Raw genomic sequence first — 6,965 nt, 5'->3', positions numbered from 1 at the left:
AAATTCTTGGCCATTAAGTTTTCAAATAGTGCCTCTGTCTTAGTGTCTTCACTCTTTCCTGGACTCTAGCTGCATGTATGTTAGGTCTTTTACACATATCTAATGGCCTTGAAGTTTACATTTTTTTCTCTTATGCTTTAATTTGGATATTTTCTATTAATCCATTTCTGAGTTCATTAATACTGTCTTTTGCCATGACTCACATGTGGTTAAACACATCTAATGAGTTCTTAATTTCAGATATCATATTTTGCAAAATAGAGGGAAGGGAAAGCAAGAAAGATACTGATTTAAGTCCCCTTACAGATATTTTAAAATATAGTAATTGTCCTTTGAAAAACCTGGGAAGCTTCTTGAGGACATATCCTCAAAAGGTGGCCATCCTCACTTTTCATGGAGTGGCCTAATATAAAACTTCTGGACTCCTGGTTAACATTAAGTGCTCAAAAATTGTTAGTGGCCTTTAAATTTCTTAAAGAACCTTAGTATATGGTTGGTGTACAATATCACACTTTTCCTTCCCTACTACCTTTTAGCCATGTGACCTTGTCAAGTTACTTACCCATATTTTTAAAAGCTGAGGCACAATGACTTAAGAGTATTCCCTACTTTTGGATTGCTGTAGCAATTAAATGGATTAATATATGCAAAATTCTTTAAATAGTGCTTAGAACACAAGAAATGCTCAAAAAATTTCATGTTAACTATTACTGTTGTTATTATTCCCTGCCGTCTTCAATATGCTTTTAGAAGTTAGAATTGGTGACTAGAACTTAGGAGACATTGTTCTATTTTCCTGCTATATCCTGCGTTTTTTTGTGTGTCTGCCATTTCCTGCATATAAAATGAGGGATTTGCATTATATGGCAAAGTTCTCTTCCAGTTTGCGCATTTCATAATTTTCACAAGCTCAGATGTACTCAGCTTAGAGTTGATTGCCAACAATTCAGGGATGATTCAGGATGATGTAATATGTCAGGTGGTAGGCATATTAAACACAATTGGTGACACTCCTTATTCAGCCCTAGGCCTAGACACACTTAATCTCCCATTAAAAGATGTCAGAAAAAGTGGGCTTGAAAGGAACAATGCGTACCAATTAGAACTGGATATATGATCACCTTGGGGTGGGCACAGAAAAATGAAAGTTCTGCTATATTGGGTAATACAATCACTAGCATTCACCAAGGGCTTATTAAGTATTACACCAGTTAAACCCTTCAACAGTTCTTGGAGGTAGGTGTTATTATTAACACCATTTTACTGAGAAGGAAACTGAGAGGCTTTGAGAATTTAAGTTGTACAATCATGTGAACCAAGAAATATCAGAACCGGAGCTTGAACCTAGGTCCAGTTAACTCTGAGTCCAATTGGTGAGTCCAGATGCTGTGGTATCTCCTGGATTTTAGCTGTGGCCACATCATCTTCCAGTTGTGCTTAAAACTACTCTGTGATACCATTTTAAGTCCTAACTTTGTGCATGCTGTAAGAAGAAATCCCTTTATATTCTGTTGCCTTTCTTTTGTTCTTAGCCAGTTGTTGTCTGCTTCTCACACTTGAATGAACCTGAATGCACAGGCAGAGCCACCTTTGATGGAAAACCTTTTAATGATCACTCCTCAGCCAGTTTCTGTGAGAATGAATGCCAGCCCAGTAACAGGCTAATTTTTTAGTTTGATTAAATTTTAATATAGTGTCATTTTATAAGATGCATTTCATCCTGACATAGTGGAATTGTTTATCTATGATTTTTCTCATTCCTACAAGATCTGAGGATGCTGAATTTTAGTGGGTCAATCAATTACCAGATACCAATTAACACCAAGAAAAATGTCATGTAATTATTACATCATTTGAATGGGAGGTGGGTTGGATTGCTTATACTTACTGTAGAAGTCATAAATATGGTTTGGCGGTAAAACATCCTATAAAGGCTTCATTAATTTTAAGACAGTGTCTACAAAATTATGACTTGGTCAAAAGGACAAATTTCTGTTTAAGGAACTAAATTTTTAATATTTTCATCCCATCCAAGAAAGGATCATTTGGCAATGGATTCTTTGTGAAATATTCAGGAACATCGTTTCCATCCATCTGCAACTTCTCCTATGCTGGAATCTAGTTCTGTTTATAGCAGATTCATGTTGCTGCATGGTTGATTCTTTCAGGGAGGACATATTGATCTTAAGGTAGTCACCACCATTTAGGAGACAGTGGTATATAAAGGGAAGGAGTATTGGACTGCAAGTAGGGAAATCTAGCTTCTAGTTACCACTTAGTCTCTGACTAGTGGATGGAGATAGGTATATCACTTTATTTGTAAAATAATGGAATTGAATAAAGTGATCTTAGTTTTCTTTTTTATGTGAATATTTCTAATTATGGAACTCTATGCTTAAGATTGGCACATTTTATGCCCCATTTATTTTCAAGAGGTATTCAGATTTTCTCCCTTTGGGTATTATCTATAGGTGCTACTGTCCATGTAGTGTGGCAGTAGATGATTCTCTCTCTTCTCCTCCCCTCTACTCCAGCATACAAAGTTGACAGTCAATGAGAGCATTCGATCTTCTGGACAAAGGGATTGGTTCAGGCAGGAGTACATGACCCTCGCCAGGAGGACAATAAAAGCCTCTCCTGGCGCTTTTTCTGGAGTCATAGGGAAAGAGGCAATCTTTTCCTCTGATATTGATAGTACTAAGAACAGCCTGTCTGAAAATGAGCAGTGAGGAAGTAATCAGAACACACACACACATAGAGAGAGGAGAGAGGGGGAGAGAGAGAGGGAGAAAGGGAGAGGGGAGAGAGAGAGAGAGAGAGCGATATGAGAGACAGAGAGAGAGAGACTTGAACATCTGTATCTAACTGAGTGTAAGTCTGAATTTTAACCAATGACAGTAATACAGTAGGCAAAAGGAAAACAGAGTGAAGAGTGAAAGATTGAAGGTATGGCAAAAGAGGGGTCCATTGATGAGATCATGTCACAGAAGAAACTATGAGATTAGGTGGAAGGATTTGTTTTGAGTAAAGATCACATCATTAATTCCTCTGATGTTGAAAAAAGGAGAAAAGGTTAGATGAGAGACACAGAGAAATGTTGAAGTGCAGAGCAGCAGAATTGCAAAGATTTGCATTAAATGTCCATGGCCATCTATGCACGGTGGGAAGACAGATCACCAATCATTTGACACATGATCAACATCATCTATTGACTTTTTTCATAAACTGTGTGTGAGATGTTGCCTTGATAAAGATGTTACATTAATGATTGGGTTCTATAGTCAATTAACTACATATAGTATACAGATATATGAAAAGCAGTAGAAGAGATGGAAAACCCAACTTTGAAACACATTGGACTCACACATGTCTGCATGCACATGCATGTCTACCTTCTGGGTATAGACGCCCAGAACTGGATCTCTGCCTCAATGTCTTTCACCAGCCAACTCATGATAGCACTTTATGAATGTAGTCCTGTTTGGTCTGCATTTTTCCCCTCTTCCTTTCCTTCCTTTCTTACTTCTTCCTTATCAGTATTTACAATGTGCTAGGCGCAGGGATTACAATTTTGAACAAGATAGATATGGTCTCTGCCCTCACAGTAGGGGAAAAATGATGGGAAGAGTTGAGACAGGACCAAATATTTTAGGAGTCTAAAGTCCTGTAACAATTTTAACAAACTGCAGGAGTTTTTATAAGAGCATTATTTATTGATAAGTTGTCAAGGCAGAATCAGCTGTGCTTATTTTTATTGAAATTGGAAAGTTGATTATGTCCGACCAGCTTGAAAATTTATGTGGATAAACCTTTGGAGAGAAGTCAGTCTTTCTAAAATAGTGTGCTCAGCTAGATTGAATCTAGTTTTCTTTTATTTAATTGAATATCAATAAATATATTTCAGTGCATGCCATTTCTCTTGCTGCTCTCTCTCTATATGACAAGTGTTCATTAAACAAAAGCCTTATTTGTTTGTTTTTTTGGGGACAGGTAAAGAGAATTAAATTATTTATAATGATTTCTTTACCTTCCTGAGAGGTTACGCCACAGGGAAACTATTCAGTATGTGAGGTGATTTGGAAGGTACATCTGTCCCTGTAGAGGTTACACAAACTAATGCACCAACCTACAAATTAGGTTGGGAATTCAATGGAGAATTCAGAAGGAAAGTATTTTATGTACATTGCTCTGTCTTGCTACAAAAAATCTACCACACACTGTAGGGTTTAGATTTCAACAGTGGTGTGATTGGGTATGCTGGTTAGGAGCTGTTTTGTACCCCAGAAAAGGATATGTTCTTTTAATCCATTCCTGTGGGTACAGACCTATTGTGGGTGGGACCTTTTGATTAGGTTATTTCAATTGAGATGTGACCCACTCAATTCAAGGCACATCTTAATCCTTTACTGGAGTCCTTTGTGAGCATAAAAGACAGAAAAAACCCAGAGAGCTCAGAGAGAAACACCCAGAGAAGCTTGGGGAGAGCTTAGAGAAAAAGCCCACAGAGAGAGAGCTTAGAAAGAGAAGCTCTGGAGATGCCAAGAGAAGCTCAGAAAGTTAGGCCACTGGAACCAGGAGCTGAAAGCAACGAAACCCGGGAGGCAAGGACCAGCAGATGCCAGCCATGTGCCTTGATATCTGACAGAGGAACCCCAGATGCCAGCAACCTTTCTTCAGAGAAGGTATCCTCCTCTTGATGCATTAATTGGGACATCTTCGTGGCCTTGGAGCTGTAAATTTGTAAAGTGATAAATCTTCATTGTAAAAGTCAACCCATTTCTGGTATATTGCATTCCAGCAGCTTTAGCAAACCAAAACACAGGGTATACAAGCATTGCCCAACATATTTAATTTAGACTGTGCTTACCATGATTTCTAAACCTGGTCTGCTCAGAAAAACACTGGTTCAGTTTAAGAAAAACTCCCATTTTCTCTTTATCACCTTTGAACTTCTATTGTTGGTTGGCTATGTTGTTCACTTCTTTCCCCAGAAAATTTAGCAAGTCACAGTCATACCCAGAGCCTCTGTCTCTGACCCCAACTTACATACCATTACATTCATCTGTTCTAGTTTTACTAGTTGGAAAGAACACATTTGACATGGAGTTACCTTCTCCCTCATCTGCCACTTTATTTATACTTCTTTCTTACATATAAGAAACAAAGATGAAAAAAAATCATATGAACTTTTTATAATTCAGATCAAATACCTTCTTGAACTCAGCAACTGACACCTGTACCCATAGGTTAATGCCTTCTCCTAACAGTCACTGGTTCTCAGTCTGTCATTAGAGAGTTAACAGAAAATCAATAGAAAGAAAACTTGAGTTGGGGACAAGAGGCTTGGCTTTAGCATCACCTCTTTCAATTATATTATGCATAGTCTTGAGTTGTCATTTAATCTTTCTGAACTTTGTAATTTTTACAATACCGGAACAATAATGTAAGTATATTCCTTATAGTTCACCCTCAGAATCTAATGAGATAAGTTATACAGAAGTCTTTTGGACATTGTATAGTACCATAAAAATAAAAATTATACCATGGAGGTGAATTCCCAAACTACTGGCTTTTGTTGCTTTAGATCTCAAGGGAAATTTCTCTACAGTGATATTATCCAGTATAAGAATAAGAAAGCTGCTGCATTACACTAGAAAGAAAAGCTGTATTTTGTTTTTGTCATCAAGTACAGTACAAAGTTTTGTAAAGGGGGCCATTTTCCTTCAGTGAAATGGTTCTTTTAAAACACATGGTGTTTTTATGCACTGCACACATTAATATTGTAGGCAAAATATTAACCACAGGAAGTCCTAAAATTCAATGAGATGAAGAATGAACTATTCAGAAAAATGGAAGGTTTTATATACATTTCCATTCTTTTCACTTTTTCTCAACCTGACAGCTGATATTTACCCAGGACGAAGGGTCGTGGTTGGACTTTGGTAATATTTTTAAATTCTCTATTCCCAACTAATTAATTATAATTCCTCTGCTATGCAGCGAATTATTCAATCATTCAATTGATAGTATTTTATGATTCTTTGATATTAATTTAGTTTTTACTTTCTGATATGTAAAATTTAATACTCTAGGATCTTCAAAAGTATATAATCTTTAATATAAGTTATGTGAGTATTGAGAATTAGGAATGGTTAGAGACTTCTAAAATTGAGTGTTTAAATAGTGGTGAGTCTGAAATAACCAAAGTTCCAAGAAGGTTAACATCAGAATCCTCCCCTAAAACTGTTCATTAAAGAATATGGGTTGACTTGGTGACAATCAAGTTTAAAAGAGAATAAAACCTATCTCCATTTGGTCCTACTCTTAATTTTGACCAGTCTCTGGCCACAATAGTCTAAAGTGGAAATAGATGGGATGGAGTGAGGAGAGAGAGGTAGACGGTCTTGGAAGAAAATAATGATCCTGGGAACATGCACTAACATTTCACTTTCAGGATATAACCCTCATACTTTTATTCTTTTAAAGGATAAATGTGTTTGTATGTACAAATAGGCAAGCTCCTTATGTGGTGGGCTTTACTTTATGAAAATTCACCAAAAAGTATATCTTTAAAAAAGACTAATTATAGTCAGTGTTGGCAATGAAGTAAAACACCTGGTACTCTCATATACTGCTGGTGAGAGTTTAAATTGGTACAATCACTTTGGAATACTATTTGTCAGCATCTAATTAATTTAACATTCCTATTTCTAGGAATATACCCAACAGAAATGGATATATATGTGAACCCAAAGATATGTCTAAGAATATTAACATTGGCATGATTATTAATAGCCCCAAACTAGAGACATGAATGCCCATTAACAGTAGAATGGATACATAATTCATAGTACCCTCATATAGTGATATAAAATGTATAATAATATATTATGTATAATAATTATGCATAATGCTGTAGCACTATGCTGCAACACAGATGGATATTACAATCATAATGTTGAGTA

This window comes from Choloepus didactylus, chromosome 6, assembly GCF_015220235.1.
Source record: "Choloepus didactylus isolate mChoDid1 chromosome 6, mChoDid1.pri, whole genome shotgun sequence".
Lineage (NCBI taxonomy): Eukaryota > Metazoa > Chordata > Mammalia > Pilosa > Megalonychidae > Choloepus > Choloepus didactylus.
Note: the sequence above shows the minus strand (reverse complement) of the source record.